We start from the raw sequence: 21,644 nt of genomic DNA, 5'->3' as shown, positions 1-21,644 counted from the left end.
GTGCCACTTCTGGTTTTCTGAGTGGCTTATTGGAGATAAGAGTCTCATGGACTTTTCCTGCCTGGGCTGGCTTTGAACTGTGAGTCTCAGGTCTCAGCCTCCTGAGTAGCTGGGATGACAGGTGTGAGCCTCCGGTGCCCGGCTATGGATTATTTTTTCTGTATTTTTTCCATTTAATATTTTGGACTACAGCTGACTGTGAGTAACAAAAGCCACAGAGCAGAGAGCTTGGGTAAGGCGGCACTAGTCTATAGCACATTTATTCTGCTTCTATTTATTAAGAGTAGAACAACCTACTGGCTATTGTGTGCTTGCTCTTGATTTATTTCTTCAATTCAAAGTTTTTTTTTTCTTTTTGCCTGAAGTGGTAGTTCCTGCCTGTAATCACAGCTATTTATGAGACAGACATTGATGTGGAAGATCAAGTTTCAGGGCTAGTCCTGGCAAAAAGCTACCAAGACCCTATGTCAGCAAAAGAGCTGGGCATAGCAACCCAGGTTTGTAATCTCTACTACATGGCAGGAATCAGTGAGAGGAAAAAAATGTCCAAGGTTGGCCCTACCTGAAAAATAACAAAAGCAGGAGAAAGCTGGTGGTGTGGGTCAAGTGATAGAGCTCAAAGCTAAGAACCCTCAGAAAAGTCAGTTTTCATTTTTGTAGCATGAGGAGGTATTTTGTGCCATTTTAAAAGAATTTGGCTATGACGTCCCTAAGTATATCTATGCTTTGAGTTTTTGCCTTTAAATACTGCTTTAAATCCTTGGTACATTTATTCTGCCACGAGTTGTTAGACAGAGAGGGATCTAGGTGTTTTATTTATTTTTTATTTTTACTTAACAGGTTCCCTTGCTGACCTGAAATTATTTTTTTTAATTTAATTTAATTTTATTTGTGAACATACTGTACAGAGGGGTTACAATTACATGGGCAGGATAACGCGTACATTTCTTACCAAGCATTGCAGCCTCCTCCTTTGTTTACCCTTCACATCCCTTCCCAGCCTCCCCCCTCCCCCCCAATCCCAATCCTTCTCCTTCCTCCCCCTTCCCCCCCCCCCACGACATTGTAAAGCTCGTTTTGGACATGACAACTTGTACTTCTCATTGTTGCAACAGGTCCACCTGTATCCTTAAACAACTGGTTTTTCCCCATCTCCTCCACAAGTTATACTGACATCAAATATAGAGAAAGCAGGGGTTATACTGTGGGGGAGGGACATACAAAGCAACAAAGAGATAATCTTATAAATGTGTTAGAAACACATGCATGAAAGAAAAAAACATTAAAATACATATCTAAGGGTTCATTTTCCTGACATCACATTATCTGACCTTTTCCGCTTGACTTATACATATACTAGATATTGCAAATAAGGGAAACCATGGGACCTATGTTTCTTTGGGCCTGGCTTACTTCACTTAATATAATTTTTTCCAAGCCTTTCCATTTCCTAACAAATGGGGCAATGTCATTCTTTCTGATGGAGGCATAGAATTCCATTGTGTATATATACCACATTTTCTTGATCCATTCATCTACTGAGGGGCATCTGGGTTGGTTCCATATCTTAGCTATGATAAATAATGCTGCAATAAACATAGTTGTGCTGGTAGCTTTAGTGTGGTCTTGTTTGTAAAAATTTGGGTAAATGCCCAAAAGTGGGATTGCTGGGTCATAGGGGAGTTCTATGTGAAGTCTTTTGAGGAACCTCCATACTGCTTTCCAAAGTGGTTGAACAAGTTTACACTCCCACCAACAATGAAGTAAGGTTCCTTTCTGTCCACATCCCCTCCAGCATCTGTTGTTGTTAGAGTTCTTGATTTTTGCCGTTCTAACTGGAGTGAGGTGATATTTCAATGTTGTTTTGATTTGCATTTCTTTTATGGCTAGGGATGTTGAACATTTCTTCATGTGTCTATTGGCCATCCTTCTTTCTTCTTCCTGACCTGAAATTATTTTATCTTCGTTAATGATAAAACATTTTTATTAAAAATAGGCATTTTAAAGTTGTATGCTACTTGCCTTTATATTGTTAGCTCTCATTCTGAATTTTCTATGTCCTAACCTTGATGTGGTCATTTCAACTGCTGCAAAAATATTTGTTCAGCAAAATATGCCCTATCTATTCATAAGACACTATGTTGGAAATGAACTTCACAACTTGTGGGGAAGGAGAGCCTAGTAGGGTGGAGGAAAAATGGGAGAAAATTAGAGAAGAGGTAACACTGTTTGACAAGAAATGTACCCATTACCTTGTGTAACTGTAACTGCTCTGTACATCACCTTTACAATAAAATAAAACAAAATTAAACAATTAAAAGTGTAGTTATTTATTCATTTTGGCAGTACTGGGATTTGAACTCTGGCACCCTACTTCTGCGTACTAGGCAGATGCTCTAACCACCGAGCCATGCCCTCGGTTCTGGCTCTTGCTAGTGACCTTCAGGCTCAGGTCTCTGTTTCTCTAGTGCATGTCTGGGTACATTCGCCTGAGTTTAGGATTCCTTTTGTTGCCAAGTTAATGAAGTTATGCCACCATGGTCTGTTCCTCATTGAGAAAGAGTCTCTGGAACTCAAACTGTATCCCTTCCAACTCCAGCATCCTGAGTGGCTGGGTTTACAGGTATGCGCCTAGAATCCAGTAGTTGAAAAGAATTTTCTTAGCAAATGATGAAGACTAAGAATATTACATTTCATTTTTAATGCAAAATAGTAGTGAAGTAGAGAATCATCCTTGGTTCTCAGAATAGTAGGCTTGTACATGTCCAGTCTTTATTGAGGTGGGGTTTCTTAAGCATGTAGCTTTCCACCAGCTGACAATTCTGGTGTCTTCAGAGACCCTTTCAATAAACTTGTTTTCTGCCTTACCTCACTGGCTGCCACAGCTATGGGAGGGAAAGGAACCCTGGCTGTCAGATTGGATCAATCTTCACCTTCTCTCAGCCATATCTGGTAAGGTAGGACCAAAATATTACTATAGAGATCAAAGGAAACCATTTTAAGAAAGACCCTTCGGTGTGTGGTTAAGTTTCTCTGTTTCTCTGTGAATGGTAGGGGTTTTGTTGCTGTTGTTTAGTTTAAGTGTTCTTGTGTTTGGGTGTTGAGTTACTTGTTTTCTGAGAACTCCTGTTTCTCTTCATCCAGCCCCTCTTTGCAGCCAGGCTCTGTTTGGGGCTGAGGAAGGGCATGTGTCTTCAACAGGGTCCCATAAAATGCAGCTCCTTTTCCAGCAGCTGCATCAAGATGCTGAAGTTTCCCAAGAGAAATTCTACATCAGGCTGCTTACCCAAATCAATGGTCGAAGCCGGGATCCGGAAACCTCTGTGGTGAGGTTCTCTGTGCAGGCAGAGAGTAGAGCATGCCCAGAGGCGGTAGGAGAAAGATGAGACCGGAAGGCGGACAGGAGGCCTGCCGTTTACTGAACACTAACTGTGCTGTAATCACAGAGGGGTGTTCTACACGCAGGACTTGGTTGCATGCGTGATTTTACTACCTTTGTAAAGACACCACAAGCTCTCTAGGAGGGTGGGGCCATCTGCCTGCTGTCCCCATCCTTCAACCAGCCCACTGTGTGCAACTTAGCACACCAGCACTGTGGGGAGCTCAGGCAGAGTCCATAAGCAAGTACATCCCAGGGCCAGTTCCCAGCCCCCTGTGACCGGGGCCTGGAGGGCTGAAGGAGGATTGAAGGCCAAAGTCTTTCCAGAAAGCCCAGAGCAGGCTGGGAACAGAGGTTGTGCTAATCAACGGCACCACGGCATGGCAAACGTCTGTGGAAGAAGGGCTCACGTGGAAGACAGGTCCCTGTGGCAGGCAAGGCCGCACACTCGCCTTTCCTCCAGCCCCGCAGGTGCTGTGTGGGGGAAGGTGCATGGAGGCCGGGCCTATGCCCTCCCCCCTTGCTTCTCTTTCCTTCTCTTTCCTCAGGCCCAAGGCCTACTCCTTTGATGCTTGACTTTCTCCTCCACCTTGGTGAGAGGACACACTTTACACATAGGTGTGAAAACTTTTTTCTCAGTGGTTGTAGGGTGAGTTTGTCTTTCCTCTCTTCCCCAGTAATTCTTGCTTTACCAATGAATTTCACATCGACCAAGGAAAGATGGCTGCGTGGATATTCACAACGCCTAATTGATGTAATTTAATCAGACACCCCCAGCCCCTTTGTACTGCTTTGCTTGTGTTGACCTCGTGGGCCTCTGTCCTAGCTTCTGCCCTGGGCTTCCCTGAGGGCCAGGCTTGCTCAGACTCGTGCCTGGAGGACAGCTCCAGGACAGCTCCAGACACAGGAGAAGGACCAGAGCGTGACACGTTGAAAGATGACAGATCCAGCATAGCTACACTAGCAGGACAGGTGGTGGAGATGTTGGAGACTAGGATTTCTAGCATTAGTTCCTAACATCTTTACAGTTCAAAAACTGTCAATAATAAAAGACCTATGAACATCACTCTTCCGTCTCACTAACACAGACATCGTCTGCTGCGATAAATTTGGGTTACTGGTAAAAATGATACAAATTGTGTCTAATTTGTGATGTACATTAGAAATATGTGGGATTAAAAAAGCAGTGATGGAGTTTCAACCCTCAGAAAGTAATGACTGTATTATGTTAGCAAGCATCCTGATGTTACTGGACTTAGCCTGGGATTTGCATTAGAAATCCTTGGCTTAAATTTTAGTTTTTCTTTTTAGACACTGAGTGGTGGTAGGAAATGTAACCCATCTCTTTGATTATGAGTTTATTTGCCATGTACACAGTGCTGGTGGCATCTACCTAGGGTACTGAGTGCAGATTGCACATTAGGAGGTTAGAATGGGCAGAGTAGGAAAGCAGTCCACTCTGCCAGCCTATTTTTTTGGGGGGGGCGCAGTCGTGGGGCCTGAACTCTGGGCCTGGGCACTGTCCCTTAGCTCTTCAGCTCAAGGCTAGCGCTCTACCACTTGAGCCACAGCGCCACTTCAGCTTTTTCTTTTCTTAAGTGGTGCTGAGGAATCGAACCCAGGGCCTCATGCACGCAAGGCAAGCACTCTACCACTGAGCCACCTTCCCAGCCCCAGCCTATTTTTTATGATAGGCATTTCCCACAGGCTTCACATCCTTGAGTCAGTGGAGATGAGGTGCGAGAGTTCTTGCTAACGGTACACGAGGCGGCAGAGTTGTGGACTCTCTTCCACATCCATCTGTTCTCCCCGCCCCCTCCTTCCACAGAGCCTCCCTGAGACAGACCCGCAGCATGAACTTGTCTCTTTCAGTAATGCCGAGTCCATAGTTTTGGATGCTAATCATGCTGGCATTAACTACTTTCTATATTTTTTGAAAAGTCCAATATCACTACCAAAAATATCATAAGTTTTCATTTTTTAAAAACATTATGTCTCTATCTCTGGAAGCAAATATTAACTGTCTAGGGTTGAACATTTGAAAACGTGGGCGTTTTCTCTTTTCCCCTTGCTGAAAGCTTTTACTTTTTCATCATCTCTGGTCAGTGGGGAGAGACATTTATGTGTTATCAGATCCAAGGAAAATCTCCGTGAGGCAGAGGCAAGCTGCACTGGAAAAGAAGGTGAGGGGGTCACTGGGATCTGGGAGTCTCAGGTTGATTCTCTGAGCCCTCTTGGCAAATGCTATCAGTGGCCTGAAGAAAAGTCCTGCTTCCCTCTCTGCGAATTACCCAGACATATGGTGCATTGTGGAGGCTCCGGTAGACAGAGCGGTTCACAGTTGATGCTCACTGCTGGCTCCTTTCCACTCCATGGCTCCCTGGGAAGTTAAACATCATGCTGGGGACATATGCTTCCCGACTCTGCGCTCACTGCCTGCGGCGATGAACTCCTGTATTCTGACGGTCGTCCCACAGTCTGTCCTGTGACAGCACGGGGTCCAGATGACACGCGTGCTACTGAGGGGACCCTGGCTGTCAGGAGACACCGACTCCGTCACCGAGAAAGTCGACACACCATGAAGTGGAGTCAGACTGAAGACTCGGAGAATAAAACAGCAGACTGCCACTCAAAATTAAGCTCATTTTACACCCAGCAGAGCTATGTGGAAAGCATTTTCCTGTAAGGATATAGGTTTTCTAAACTTCCACCTGAGTCTCAGGAACCATGCGAGAACAGTGCTCCCGATCCCTCCCCGGGGGAAGTCACTCTTAGAGGCCTGGAATGATGGAAGGCCAGGACAGAGTTTGCCCTGCTTCACAGTGAAAGCCAAGTGTCAGCAGATCTCTCTGGTCCCTCAAGGAGATACCGTGGGAAAGAAATACCCCTTCTGTCCAGTTCCTGAGTCTGAAGTTTCTGCTCCCAGTTATAGGCTTGGCAATTGTATGAAATAAAAAAAAACATCAGTATCTACGTATGCTTAGTGCTCCTGAGGAAGATGCAAATACACACAAGTGTACAGGAATTACAAAGGTGAATGCAGAATGTTCTGCTTTTACATGCGTGTGCATGCACATGCACGCTCACACAGCCTCCCCCACACATACACCTGTGAGAACACTGATCTAGCATCTCTGACAGCATTGGGCTGGGAGGAAAGCCTGCTCCCAGCCACACAGGATGGCCACTGCTACATAGGAGCACAAAGCGGCTAGAAGATCTTGCCTCCCACCTCCTGCAGAAGACGTGTCCCCGACAGGAGGGTCTGCCAAAGACTGCTCCTGCTGCAGCGCTGATGAAAGTTCAATGCTGGATGGAAAGGGGCTGGGGTGTAGAGAAGAAGAAGAAAGAGGAAGAGGAGAAGAAGAAAGAGAGAAAGCTCAATGCCAGCTGGAAAGGGGCTGGCGTGTAGAGAAGAAGAAGAAAGAGGAAGAGGAGAAGAAGAAAGAGAGAAAGCTCAATGCCAGCTGGAAAGGGGCTGGGGTGTAGAGAAGAAGAAGAAAGAGGAAGAGGAGAAGAAGAAAGAGAGAAAGTTCAATGCCAGCTGGAAAGGGGCTGGGGTGTAGAGAAGAAGAAGAAAGAGGAAGAGGAGAAGAAGAAAGAGAGAAAGCTCAATGCCAGCTGGAAAGGGGCTGGGGTGTAGAGAAGAAGAAGAAAGAGGAAGAGGAGAAGAAGAAAGAGAGAAAGCTCAATGCCAGCTGGAAAGGGGCTGGGGTGTAGAGAAGAAGAAGAAAGAGGAAGAGGAGAAGAAGAAAGAGAGAAAGCTCAATGCCAGCTGGAAAGGGGCTGGCATGTAGAGAAGAAGAAGAAAGAGGAAAAGGAAAAGAAGAAAGAGAGAAAGCTCAATGCCAGCTGGAAAGGGGCTGGCGTGTAGAGAAGAAGAAAGAGGAAGAGGAGAAGAAGAAAGAGAGAAAGCTCAATGCCAGCTGGAAAGGGGCTGGCGTGTAGAGAAGAAGAAGAAAGACGAAAAGGAAAAGAAGAAAGAAGGAAGCGCAGGAATACACACGAGGCCAAATCCTAGGGCTGCAGAAGCACTGAAGCATGCAGAGCAGCAGGAGCTTCATTCACAGGACAGAGCTGGCCCTCTGCTAGTTGGCCTGGACAGGGAGGATGGAGGCAAGCCGCGGCTGCCTATTACCAAGAAAAGGGTGTCATCCTGGAGCAGCCCCTCCCACAGTGCAGCCTGGGACCAGGGGATGGTCTGCAGCTAAGGGTGAGGCACAGATTCAGTTAAGCTCCTGAGAAATAGATCTACCCTGGGCATCAGGGAGGGCCCGAGGGGGTGAGCCTGAGATAGATATAGCCTAACGCCCTGGCAACAGAGTTTAAACTCCATTTCTAGCTAGACTGGTTAAGTACCTCCACCCTAGGATGACTAGAGACTGTCTAGGGAGAAGGAAATCCCCTAACTTTCAGACATGAACAAAGTTACATCGATCTCTATTGTTCTGCACGAGACGTGTGACTTTCAAAAAGTAATGACAAGACATCAGCAAGAAAAATCTGAGGCACTCTCAAACGGCAAAGAAATCCACAGTTTGGGATTCAGGCATGTCACATGCATTGAAAACATAAGACAGAATTTAAGTGAAGTATAGTTAGGGCTGGATATGGTGGCATTCAGCTGTAATCCCAGCTATGTGGGAGGGAGAGATAAGAAGATAATGGTGTGGAGTCAGCACAGGTAAAATTATGCAAAATCCAATCTCAAAAACAAGACAGGCATGGTAACACCAGTTTATAACTTCTGCTACTCAAGAATAGGCAAAGGTAGGAGAACTGTGCTCCCAGGATAGCCCTGGGCCAATATGAGACTCCAAAAGATGCCAAAAGCAAAAATGCACTTGGAGAATGGCTCATCAGATGGTGAGCTTTCCCAACAAGCTCAGGGCTCTGAGTTCAAATTCTAGTACCTCACCTCAAAAATAAAGCAAAGTAAAACACAACAAGTATACATAATAAGTCTTAGAAGGTACTTGTAAATGTAGGCTACATAAATACCAGATGGGTAGTTTGAACTGAGAGGTAGAAACTGTAGAAGACTATTAAACAGTAATCCTAGAAATAGAAACAGAAAGGGTACTTTGAGAGAATGAGAGTTCCTACATAAACAAGGACAGAATAAATCAACTTGAAAATAGAGCAATACAATTTAGTCATATCAAAACCCAGAGAGAAAATAAATGAGGAGCCTCTTTGCCAACAACAATAGCACCCCCAAAGCTTGGAACACTCAAGATCTGTAGGACCCTGTCTTCAAGTCTATTAAGATCTATTGAATTGTAAAAATGCAGACAGGAGAGAGACAAAGACAGAGACAGAGAGGGACAGAGACTGACAGAGAGAGAGACAACAGACAGACAGAATGACAGAACAGAAATATTGCAAGAATAATGCTGATAATTCATCAAAATTTATGGTACTGAACCACACATCTGAGGAATTTTATAGAGCACCAAACAGTGTAAAAACTCTATCGCAATTACTCTCATACACACACACACACACACACACACACACACACACACACACACACACATCACATAACATCACATATAGCTATACCATATTTAAACTGCTGAAATCCAAAACCAAAAATAAAACTAGAAGCATTGAGATAAAAGAGAGGCAGATTTATGCACAACATTTTGACTTCTCATAAGCAATTATGCAAATAAGAAGACAGGGACACTCGAAGACAGGCTGGAGAGAAAATAGTCCAGTGAATTTCACCTGAAAATACCTTTGACGTGACGTTGTGCTTCCAGCCGGTGTGCTGTCCCTGCACCAGGCACGGCTTCTGCTGCTCCAGCCACCACAGAGGATTCTTCCATACAGTGCGATGCCAGATGAAATCTTGAATCTGCAACACAAATAATAATCCTGAGTCTTAGCTCTCTAATTAGAGGAAGTCACCTTCATGAATGGGATTCTTGCAAATCAAGACTCAATAGCACACTGCTTATAAGAAACGCATTTTTTTTCACATGTGAAGACAAACCTAGAATGGAGCTAAAAGGACAGGAATTGATATTCCAACCCAGGAGAATCCGAAAGCCAGAAAGATTAGCTGTGATTATATCTGACAAAATGGTCACTACATATTATTATAAAATTATGAAGAGGACATAACAATTGTAAACGTAGGTGCCAGATATCATAAAACTTAGTTTTCTAAAGAAACAATACCAGAAATAAGAGCAGAGACAGTGATAATGGTAGTGGATGCTTCCGTGCCTCATTCTTACTGACCACCCATCCGACCAAGAACACTACACCATCAGAGTTAAGTACACTGTAGGCTGAGTGGGTGTAACAGACAAAGTATTCCATCAACAGTTGGACATGGCAAACTCTACAGCTCACATATGGACCTTTCCCCCAAATAGATGACTTCACAGGGAGTAAAGCAAGTCTTCGCCAATACAAAACCGAAATAATTTCTGGCATGAGAGAATATTAGGATCATCAGAGAGTCTGCTCAGAAGGTATGTGCAGAAAGACTAGAAAATCAAAATTTTTTGGATATAGATAGAATTTCAATTGACAGTTATTCAAGCAATGACATTATTGACAAAGACAGATGAGGACTGGTTAGATTCACGGGGGAATTTCAGAAGACTTTTAAAGGAAAATGAACCCCCTGTTCTTTAACTATTCCACAAAATAGAATGGGAAGAAATACTTGCTAACTCCATCTCAGCCAGTATTTCCTTGATTCAAAAAAACAGTAAGTATAATATAGGAAGAGGAAGGAGAAGGAGGAAGAGGGGGAGTCGGGGGGGAAAGGGGGAAGAGGGCAAGGGAATAGACAATCTAAACCTATGAACTGGGGAAAAATGCATGTCAGCCAGTCATCTGACAAGATTTTGAAGATTTTTGTTGTTGTTGTATTACTTTATTTGAATGATTGCTTGATCTCTTCCTCCTCCTCCTCTTCCTCCTCCTCCTCTTCCTCCCCTTATTCTCCTCCTCCTCCTCCTTCTTTCTTCTTGCCTTAGATTTTTCCTGAACTGCTTTTTCCAGAACCCTTCTTTACCTCACAGGCCCCTTACTCTAGAACCCTCCTCTTTCCTATTCATACACAACTTCTAGCTTCATCTCTCCTTATCACATCAAAACTACACATCTACAGAGAGCATATAACACTCCATCTCACCAACACCCTTACTCTATACGCTTTCCTTACCCTCTGTTCCCACAATAGCTTAGTTCTAATCCTTATATCATCAGGCAAAACTCCACCACCCATACATATCATGGATTGAATGTTTATATGTAAATATACACATTTATGCATGTGAATATATTTCACTCTTTTGATTTGGAGAAAGCTTTAGAACTGAAGTGGTAGGAAATAATTCATCAATCCACGTAGCATCTAGTACAGTGAAAATATGGAGAACATCCCATCAACAAGAATTTTAGGGATCTATAATCCCATACCCCAAAGATTCCTCAAATGAGTAAAGCCCAATACACAAATGCAAGAAATATGAGAAAGCAGGGAAATATAACACTCCAAGAAAACAGCAATCGTACAGCAATGGAGAAGAATGACCTGGCACAAAGGACTATCTATAAAATGCTCAGTGAAATGAAAGGGGAGCTCCTAGAGCTCCCCAAGAACCAAGCACACAGGTGTAGATCCAAGGGTAAGATGTTTCATTAACACTAATAGTACACTAAAAAAGAAATAAAGGATTTCAATGAGAACATAGTTAACAGTGCAAGTCTCTGAGTTCAAACCCTGGTACTGCCAAAATAAACTATACAAATAGACAAAAGCAAATAAATGAAGTAATGGACATAAGATCAAACATAAAAAGAGGTGTTGCAGCCAGGCCCAGCGGCTGACACTTGTAAAACTAGTTACTTAGAAGGCTAAGATCAAGAGGAAGGCCATGTTCAAAGGCAGTCCAGGCAAAAAAGTTCTTAAGATTACCAACACAACCCAAAAAGTTGGTCATGATTGCACATCATTCTCACCTTAGCTACAGCTCATCTCAGGCTAAGCTGAAAGCACGATCCTGTCTCAAAAATAAGCACACCATGGGCTGGGAAGGTGGCTCAGTGTTAGAGCGCTTGCCTTGCATGCATGAGGCCCTGGGTTCGATTCCTCAGCACCACATAAACAGAAAAAGCCGGAAGTGGCACTGTGGCTCAAGTAGTAGAGTGCTAGCCTTGAGCTGAAGAGCCAAGGGACAACACCCAGGCCCAGAGTTCTGGCCCTGTGATTGGCAAAAAAAAAAAAAAAAAGCAGAGCAAACAAGACTGTAAATGTGAGGTCCTGGGTTAAAAATCCCATTACCTTACACACACACACACACACACACACACACACACGTGCATATGTGTGATGTGTACACATGTGTGTGCACAAGCACACAATTACATACATATATGGTCATACTGATATTCCTTTCTCTGTAGTCCCCATTTTCATGAATTTTCATGTTGACAAACTCTTCTGCACAGAGAGGTCATTAGAGCTGATGAAGTAGATTTTCTGTCTCAAGGGGTCAGAAATTTTTTTCAGTTGACTGTCACTCATTCACAATTCCTCTTTTGCTTTATTTTCCTATAGTAGAAAAGCAACATGTGAAACACTTCATTATTTATTTATTTCCTTATTTGTCAGTCATGGGGTTTGAACTCTGGGCCTGGGCACTGTCCCTCAGCTCTTCAGCTCAAGGCGAGCACTCTACCATTTGAGCCACGGCACCACTTCTGGTTTTCTGATGGTTTATTGGAGATAAGAGTCTCATGGCCTTCCTGCCTGGGCTGGCTTTGAACCATGATCTTCCTGAGTAGCTAGGATGACAGGCGTGAGCCACAGGTGCCTGGCAATATGTGAAGCAGTTTAAAGGAAAGAACCAAGCACACAGGTGTGGACACAAGTGCACTGGGCCCGAGAAGCCAGCAGTGCTGAGTGATCTCCAATCTAGAGATGTCCACACTGGACGTGTCATCTCCCCTGGACATCTAATCATGACACTTCCACAAGCTTCTTGAACTATTTGCTTTCAGTCTTCATTTATAAGACAATCACTTTGAATGGAAGTCAATTGCGCAATAGGAGCCTGGCAAATAGACCTTTCTGGGGAATGTCTTCTCTCGTGACTCATCTGACATTATTTAGAATTAACATAGCTGCACAATTTTTAATAATGGGAATTCTTTTCTCTTGGTTAGAATATATTTAGTGTTGCCTTGTGTTTGAACCTCTAAAAAATGGGAAATGTGAGTGGGGGATCTTCCATTTCCTTTACTACAGGATCATGCCCACGCCCCCTCCGTTCCCTGGCCCTGCACAGACCTGAGCACTGGACCATGTCCAACCACCCCCCCTTGCACAGAGAGAGCAGCTTCCGTGGTTTATCGCCGTAGGATGTGGTACTGTGCTAAGATGAGCCAAGGGTTGCGACTGGGAAAATAGATTTCAAATCACTGAAATTCAGACTCACGCTTCCTGGGGCTTGTGGCAGAGAGGACTTGTTTATTTCAGTTGCTTTTGAGAAAAGCTTCCTTTGTATTGAGATTTTTTAAAGGGTAATAATATCACATTATCTTAAATAATCAGTGGTTCTTTTGACAAAATAATAATCATATGCGGAGAGATCTGTGATGAATCTCATAATACATGGAGATAACTCTTAGCATTGTGATGCCCATTAACACCGGGATCTAATTCTACGGTAACCAAGTGTATGTTAAAAGCCTTCGCTCTCAGAATACATTCAACTCATGTAAACCTACCATTTCTTCTCAACAAATTTCCAAAAAGCTCTGCTGTGTTGCCCCAGAGTCTCTGACAAGGACATGGGGACCTGAGTTTGGGTGTGCCAGCCACAGAGAGAATCACAGGCAGTTCTTACTTCTGAGAATTCGTAACCATTACCGTTTGCTCAACAGACAGGGCCTGGAGCTGATCATGGGACAGAAGCTTCCACAGTGTCCCAGTGAGGCGGTGCTCAATAGTTTTCTCTACAATTGGAAAACCCTATCAGAAACGCTGAGCTTCAGGAGAGGTAGAAAGATGCAGGAAAAAGGTGTCCTGAACACCATCTGTCAGGCCCTCCTATTACTTGGGGGTATTTTCTTACAAGTCTATAACTTAGGAACTGTGTTTGTCATTCTCAAATGAATACGTGAGCCTGTTCATTTTTCTTCTTCCAAAATGTGGAAGTCCTATCTGCAATGTGTCTATGTGTAGACTAAGGAAGGGTGGGGAGAGGAAATGGAGCTTTCTTGCCAGGGGCTTATAATCATGTGACATTCCAAGCTCTTCTAGTGGTTCACATGTCCAGACTTTTAGCAGAAAAAGAACTTCTCTGGTGTTGCTTTGTAACCGCATGACTGAACAATTCACAAGCACATTCCTGCATACTGGGAATCTAATTTCTTTCTTTTTCTTTTTTTTTTGTTGGTCGTGGGGCCTGAACTCTGGGCCTGGGTGCTGTCCTTCAGCTCTTCAGCTCAAGGCTAGCATTCTACCACTTGAGCCACAGCACCATTTCCGGCTTTTTCTGCTTATGTGGTGCTGAGGAATCGAACCCAGGGCCTCATACATGCAAGGCAAGCACTCTACTACTAAGCCACCTTCCCAGCCCAGCTAGGATTTTTTTTTTTATCTGCATCTGACCAGAGTCATCTGACCAGAGGATTACCAGTAAGGAAAATAACTCCCCAGAAAATAAAAATTAGCATCAGCTGGTTGACACCTCCAGCCTCTCACCCCCATCCCAGCCCCTGGGAATCTAATTTTCTAACAAGCAAGTATGCAGTTTGAAACATTAACTGTTCCCAACCTGCTAAACCCAGAGCTTTATGCTTTGTGTTACAGATCCATTCACTTTGATTTCCTTCTGTATTCTACTGTCTATCCAACTAGTCGATATCCCTAGCTCTTATTTTGTCTTGTTTATCCAACTAATGTCCATGAAGAAAAGAATCATGAACAGCTGATTCTGTCCATGGATCTACCCTAGCTGAACTCTACTTTTGCAGCAACATGTTGGCTATGTTTCACACAAGTGCTTGCTAAGTGAGTTTGTGAACTTCAGGAAGGAGCAAGTAAGGAGAGGGGAGGACACAGGTCAAGGAGAGTAGGTAGAACTGGTAGTGTTTGTGACAGGGTAAATAGGTAACAGTAGAATGTTATTTTTAATTCCAGATAAAAAGAGGAGACCCATGGAGGAAATGATCTATGAAGGTGAACAGCCTCCGTTCTCTGGATTTGCTTTTCCTCCAGTATGAATTTCAAAGCACTCAAGAATTCACTTCGTGCCCATACCTGGCCCCCAGGCGATGTCTAAAGCATGCTCGTTTGCTTTCAAATAGTTTTCACCTTTTCTTTCTGACATGTGAGCATCAAGATTTAAGGCCTTTTTTAATTTCTAAGATTTAGGATTATGCCCAATACACATAATACCGCCTGACAAGGTAGGTTAAGTTCTTTCAGAGACTTTACTTTTGTCAGAGGAACGTGGCATAGGTTAGCAATTTACCTGTCAGGAAGCTCTAAGCCCCCTGTCTTGCCTGTTTGAACTGTCTTCAAGTCATTTTGGAAAGGTTTGACAAGCCTTTACATTTCGATCTGATTTGAAAAACACAAACCTCTTTCAGGTCTGTAATTTACAGAGGAATGTGTTATTTTTATTTTACTTACTTTTAAAATTTTATGCCCTGTTTTCTGTGGGTCATCTGGATGTAACATTTGATGTGAACATCTAATTGAAATTCTTCAGATCATGTGCAATTGTTGGTCATCACATTTGTATTTTCCAGGAAGAAAGGAGAGGAGAAAATCCTTTTTAAAAAAATTATATCTAGATTCTATTTATCTTTAAGCAGGTTGTTTTATTTTTAATATATTTTATTATCTTTAGTTGTGCAAAGGAACTGCCATTCAACAACTCAGTTTATGAACTTAATTGCATCTTGATCTTTCCCAAGACGGGGAATTCTTAGCTTGCATTGTTTTTGAAACTTTTGGAAAAACAGTCCTATTAACGTTATTTGGTCTGTGGGAGAAAGAATAGAGATCAACTCCATTATATGAAAAATAGGAGGACTGTAACCCCTTCGTACAGTATCTTTACAGTAAAAACATATATTAAAATTTTAAAAATCCAAAAGAAAAAGAGGGGAAATACACTCAGAAAGGTCAGGTGAGTTTCCTGAGATCACACTGCAACAGAGGGAAGTGCTTCTCAAAGCTGGCTCTCCTCTTCCAGCTCAGACTTACTGCAAGGACTCACGGTGATGACCTCCACTTCCTCATGGCTGGAGAGCAGAAGAAGTGGTGCCCCCCTGCTGCAGGTCTCCCCCAAGGAGGCCAGGCTTCACTGGAGAACCCTGAGCTTCCAAAGAAACTACCACCACCACGAACCCCTAGCCCCAAAATGATAGAGCCAGGGGACTAGGACATGCAAGTGCTTTGACTGGAGAGAATGCCTAACAAAAGAGCGTGCTGGCCCCATTCTGGGTGCTGGAGGCCCAACGGAGAATGAGAACAGGGAGAAACTGCTTATCCAGCCCTGGTGGCTGTCTGGGAGTAGATGGAAGACGTCCTAAGCCTGCTGGCCTCTGTCGTGGCCAGTGGCAGGAGATCCAGCCTGGGTCGCATCTAGCCGGTAGTAATTAGGATGGTTCTTCACACCCCCTTGTGGCTTCCACTGCCCCACAGGGCTGGAGAAGAGGATTTCAGGGGGTGTCAGAAAGAAACGCTGGATGGAGAGGTCCTGAGAGTCCAAGGGGGAAGGGAAGGCTCCTAGAGGTCAGGGAGATGGGTGGGAGTGGAGGTGGGGCATGGGTCTAGGAGGCGCCCGACACAGTGAAGCCCAGAGGGAGGCGGGACTGCCCTCGAAGGTCCAGCCCAACAGAGTGTCTGTGCTGATTGGCTGTTCCAGTGTGCAGCCCCTCCTTTCCGTTCCTCCACGCACACCCTCAGTAGTGTGGCAGCTCAGCCCTGTAGGCACAAGTCAGGACCTCGTGCTTGCTTGCTCCTGGATAGAAGCTTCTGGAGTAGCAGGAAGGCAGTGTAAACCTCAAGGGCTCAGCTTGTATTTCATCCTTCTTTTTTACTTTCTTTTCTGTTGCTTGTCTGTATCTTTCAGGGAGAGGCAGTGCTGTGCTTGTCAATTTTTAAAGTTGGATTTAGGTTTCAGGGAAACCTGGATGTGCCAGGCAGGTAAACGTGTGTGCATCTACCTATTGGCCATATTTCTGAAGGCATCATGGTTGCTGAGATGGCAGTCCTTATGAAACAAGGAAATCCCACCTAAACTTCTCCAGAGCTAGCTTCCTGGGATAGTCATATTCATATACATATATATGCATATATATATGTATAATTTTATTTACTTACTTACTGATTTTGTTTGTCGTGGGGCTTGAATTCTGGGCCTGGGCACTGTCCCTCAGCTCTTCAGTTCAAGGCTAGCGCTCTACCACTTGAACCATAGCACCACTTCCGGTTTTCTGGTTATTTATTGGAGATTAGAGTCTCACAGACTTTCCTGCCCAGGCTGGCTTTGAACTGTGATCCTCAGATTTCAGCCTCCTTAGTAGTTACGATTACAGGCATGAACCACTGGCACTCAGCAGATAGTCAAATTTTAAGGGTATAACATGAAAGAAAATTCTGGAAGAGATCACAGTCATCCTTGTTTTCCCCCAAGGAAGCCAGAATGTGCTTGCACTTGGGCCTATGAGGGGTTACAAAACTAAGCGGGATCTGTCTCCATGGAGCTGCAGGACTGCTGAGTGACAGTAGCCCACAGGATCAGAAAGAAATGTCAGGAATATCTGAAGGAAACAGGAGTGGGAACCAGGGGCTGGTAAATATGGAGAGGAAAGGGTGGCTTATTTGTACTGTCAGAGGAGCATTTAGAATTGGGCTGCCCGAGAGCTCCAGCAGGATTTGTGCAGCCGAAAGATGTTGTGTAGCTCATCCTCAGACACAGTGGTTGAATCGGGAGTCAAAAGCTGGATCCATCTGTCCAATGTTTTTTTTTTCTTAATACATACTTTTATTGTAAAAATACCGTACAGAGGGGTTACAGTTATATGAGTAAGGTAATGAGTACATTTCCTATCTAGCATGGTTACCTTCTCCTTTGCTTTTCTCCTACCATCCCTTTCCTCCCTACCTCCCCAGTGACTTCCTCCCTCCCCCCACACAGTTGTAAAGTTCATTTTCAACATAGTGTCCTGTACATCTCATTGTTACAGTGGGTCAACCTGTATCCTTATGTCAGCGTTTTATTATTTCCCTTCCCCTCCCCAAGTTAGAAAAATGTATATATAAGATGCAGGGCACCAGAATCAAATACGGTGAAAACAGGGTTTATATCAAGGAGGAAGAACATACAAAAGAAACAAAACAAAAGCACATAGTACATTATAAATACATTAAAACCATAGCTAAGATTTGGAACCAACCCAGATGCCCCTCAGTAGATAAGTGGATCGAGAAAATGTGATATATATATATACACACACACACATGCACACACACATACACACACACACACACACACACACACACACTCACAATGGAATTCTATGCATCCATCAGAAAGAATGACATTGCCACATTTGTTAGAAAATGGAAAGACTTGGAAAAAATATTAAGTGACGTAAACCAGACCCAAAGAAACATAGGTCCTATGGGTTCCCTTATTTGCAATAACTAGTATATGTCTATGATAAGCAGAAAAGTTTAAAAGCTATGTACCTATGACATATAAGATGATGCTAAGCAAAATGAACTCCAAGATAGGGGCACAAGAGGTTTTATCCTTGTCCAGTGTTTTTAAGTCGAATGTTTCCAAGCATCCGAGGATGTAGAAATGCACAGAGGTGTGTATGCCTCATGAGTGGGACCTGGGACTATTGCTCCTGACACTTGCAGGGAACACCTTTGGAGGAAAGAATCTTAGCTTCCGCTTCTGCTGTAGATTCTGAGCACCCGAAGCATGGTTGGCACAGAGCAGTGGTTTGCTCTTCACTCATTCAAGAGAAAATCAATGTTAAGCAAATGACCGTGTCTTTCTGAAAAACAAATCCTCTCACTGTACCATTTAGAAGGGAGCTGGGATGCAGGAAGGATATGGTTTGTGAAGCCAGTCAGACATTGGTTAGAATTTTTGTCAATATATTATTGTTAAACCATGGTCAGCTTTATTTCACAGAAAGTGGTGACAATTACTATAATTACTGTACTGTAATGACAAATTCATTGTTGGATGTAAACTAGATCTAAAGTACCAAATTCATCCCTTATCGCACAAAGCAAGTATGAATCCCTCTGTCCCTGAGTCCTCATTCCGGGAATATGACTTGCTCTTGGGGAAGGGGTCCTCTGTTCAGGCAGGACACAGGTGGACAGGACTCAAGCAGGTGGACAGGACTCGGGCAGGTAGACAAGACTAGGGCAGAAGGACAGGGGCACTCAGGCAGGTGGGCAGGAGAACTTGGGCAGGTAGACAGGACTCAAGCAGTGTTCTGAGAATGAGCTTTGGAACAGAAGCACAGCCTGGCCAGAAGTCAGGCAAGAGACGGGGACAAAGAACTGGCCGAGCACCCAGACGTGCTCCGGGGTACACACTCATCTCCTCCTGCATGTGTCTCTCATAAGGACCATCCTGCAAACCTACCAGCCTGGCCAGAAGTCAGGCAAGAGACGGGGACAAAGAACTGGCCGAGCACCCAGACGTGCTCCGGGGTACACACTCATCTCCTCCTGCATGTGTCTCTCATAAGGACCATCCTGCAAACCTACTTTTCAGGGCACCAAATGTCACCAGATCTCAGGCTCTCTTGATACACGACATCTACCAGGCCTCGCCTACTGATCACAACAGGAGATTTCCCAAGTAAAAAACAATACTGGGCTTGTTGGAAAGTTGGCTTCCACATTCCAGGACTTGGTGGCTGAGCCTCTTCCCATGTGGGGGGTCTCAGGAGAATTGAAGCTGTGCCCCACGAGTGTCTGTTAGAGAATAATAGCCTCTGGTCATCAGACATCTTGGTTCTGCAACAATCGAGGGCCTTCCTTTTCTTTCCACGCTGGGCTGTCCGTGCTAGAGGCTAAGATGACTAAACCCCATACCAGGTGCGAAGCTGGCAGAGGGTCTCTCAGTGCACTGGCCTGTGAGATTGTGAAACAGATCCCGTCTGCTCAAACACTTAAAGTCCGTGTTCCCTGCCACACTCCACGATAGGATTTCGCTCGCTTTTATGAGGTTTGCAATATTCCGATACTGGATAAAAGAGCCATTGTGTTACCAACTTAGAAAAATAAATTAAGTCTTTGAGGAGTGGATAACTTTGATAACAGGCTGCTTGTGGATACAGAGAGAGTGGGGATTTTTTAAAATGTCATTTTAACCAAAGTTGAGACTGCTCCAGCCTGCCTGGAAGTTTGAGCGACCGCACAGGAGGCCACCCTTGGGAGCGGAGGGCAGGTTTGCTGTTTGCTAAGTGGGGTGTTAGTTTGCAGCCGGGATTTAAAGCATGAGGTCTCAGTAGGTATCATCTCTCATGTAAGCGCTGATGGCTTCTGCTTGGATTCCTTGTGCCAGGTGAAAAAAAAAATCATCCTTTCTTTTTGTAGGAAATAAATTGCTAGCACTTTGGGTAGATTCTAATGAAAGAACTCCATCCAAGGTTATTGAAGAGTGAGATTTCACTGCAGCCTGGTTCAGTGGCTAGGTTGCTTGTCCTGACAAGGAGTTGACCTGAATTAATGAAGTAGACACCATAAAAGAAAGGCTCAAATGCACAGAAAGGAAACACTAAAAATCTAAAATCAGTATCTTGAGGTTCTACTTCAAAATAGTTCCCATGCTAAGACTTAGATGAGGCCATGTCTGAATCCTGTGCCCCCACCCCCAAATTAGCACGTGATCTCTGGGCCCCAGTGTGAAGGTATTGACAGGAAAGGCTCTGGGGAGGGGAATGCATCATTAGGGCAGAGTTTTCAAGAGTGGATGATGGATAACTCTTGTAAAAGATGATGGGGAGTGCTCATGGAGTTCTCCTTCTACTGTGAAAGGCTACAATAAGAAGGTATCACCTGTGAGAAACTGGGTTCACTCTAGTTTTCAGATCTGCTGGAAGCTTAGTATAGAACTTCCCAGCCTCCATAAATGCGCTTAACACATTTTGTTGTTGTTTATACACTCTCCAATTCAGTAATTTTGTTACAGCAGGCAGAATGAACTCAGACACATGAACTTTTATTTGTCTTTTCATCAAACCCCGTGTTATAGATGCTAGGCTGTGTCTCAGTAACACCTCAACATCTGAATAAATAACAAATTTTGCCTCTTGCTACACTCTACCAAGTGTTCGGTGACTTTGGGGGTGTGATATTTGAACTTGTGCTCAGGGCCTCATCACTTGTGAAGTTGGTGCTCTTCTACTTGTGCCACGCCTCTAGTCCAGCTTTCCGTTGGTTATCTGAAGATGGAATCTATCAACCTTTCCTGCCAAGACTGGCTTCAAACCAGTCTTTCCAATCTCAGCTTTCTGAGTAGCTAGGATTACAGATGTGAGCCACCAGTGTCTGGCTTAGTTTAGGGATTTAAATCTAGACTGATTGAACTAAGTTTCGCTAAGGAGGACCTGTCATAGGGAATGTGTTCCCAGCATGTAATTGCATACCACTTTACTGCTCTAAAGTTTTCACATGGCTTATAATGATACATTCCACAATAGTAGAAGAGTAAGGGAAATAAAAGGCCATGAATGGGGCAGGGAAGGTGGCTCAGTGGTAGAGTGCTTGCCTCGCATGCATGAGGCCCTGGGTTCGATTCCTCAGCACCACATAAGCAGAAAAAGCCAGTAGTGGTGCTGTGGCTCAAGTGGTAGAGCACTAACTTTGGGCTTAAGAGCTAAGGGACAGCGCCCAGGCCCAGAGTTCAGGCCCCACGACTGATACCCCCCCACACACAAAAAAGAAAGGCCATGAATGAAATGAAGGACAAAAGCTATACAGAAAAACAAACAGAAAGCCGGAAATAGAACATAGGTGCTCAGAAACCTCTGTGTGTGTTTAATATTTACAAACAATAGACCTAAGATACGGTTTCAGATTTTCTAGCAGCCAGAATATGAATGATAACATGATTTGTTGCATAACTCATGGTAGAATAAATGACCAGCTGGAAAGTTGTACACAGGAGGTATATTTTCTTCTTTGATAGTACTGGCTTTTCAACTCCAGGCATTACACATGCTGTGTAAGCATTGG

This window comes from Dipodomys spectabilis, unplaced genomic scaffold (genome assembly GCF_019054845.1).
Source record: "Dipodomys spectabilis isolate Male_0828 unplaced genomic scaffold, ASM1905484v1 ptg000066l, whole genome shotgun sequence".
Lineage (NCBI taxonomy): Eukaryota > Metazoa > Chordata > Mammalia > Rodentia > Heteromyidae > Dipodomys > Dipodomys spectabilis.
The sequence above is the reverse complement of the archived record's forward strand: the minus strand, read 5'-3'. Positions refer to the sequence as shown.